Below are 443 nucleotides of genomic sequence, written 5' to 3'. Positions count from 1 at the left end.
CCCCTCAGACTCAAAACGGCCCCAAAATTGCTCAAAACGGCCCCAAAATGGCGGCTGGGACAGCCTCAAAATGGCGGCTGGGGAAGCATGGTGGGGACGCGATTTTGGGAGGGTTGAGGAGGATTTGGGGGGTTCAGGGGGAAGGGAGTGAACACCTGGCCCCAAAATAGCTGAAAACAGCCCCAAAATAGCTGAAAACAGCCCCAAAAATCTCTCAGAAATGCCCCAAAATGGCTCCGGAACGGGCTCGGGACGGCCTCAAAATGGCGTCTGGGTGAGGATGGTGGGAAACGCAAATTTTGGAGAGTTCGGGAGGATTTTGGGAGGTTTGAGGAGGATTTAGGGCGTTCAAGGGAAAGGGGATGAACCCCTGACCCTGAAATGGCCCAAAATTGCCCAAAAACGGCCCCAGAAAGGCTCCAGGACGGCCTCAAAATGCGCCC

Source organism: Geospiza fortis, unplaced genomic scaffold, assembly GCF_000277835.1.
Source record: "Geospiza fortis unplaced genomic scaffold, GeoFor_1.0 scaffold1573, whole genome shotgun sequence".
Classification (NCBI taxonomy): Eukaryota; Metazoa; Chordata; class Aves; order Passeriformes; family Thraupidae; genus Geospiza; species Geospiza fortis.
Note: the sequence above shows the minus strand (reverse complement) of the source record.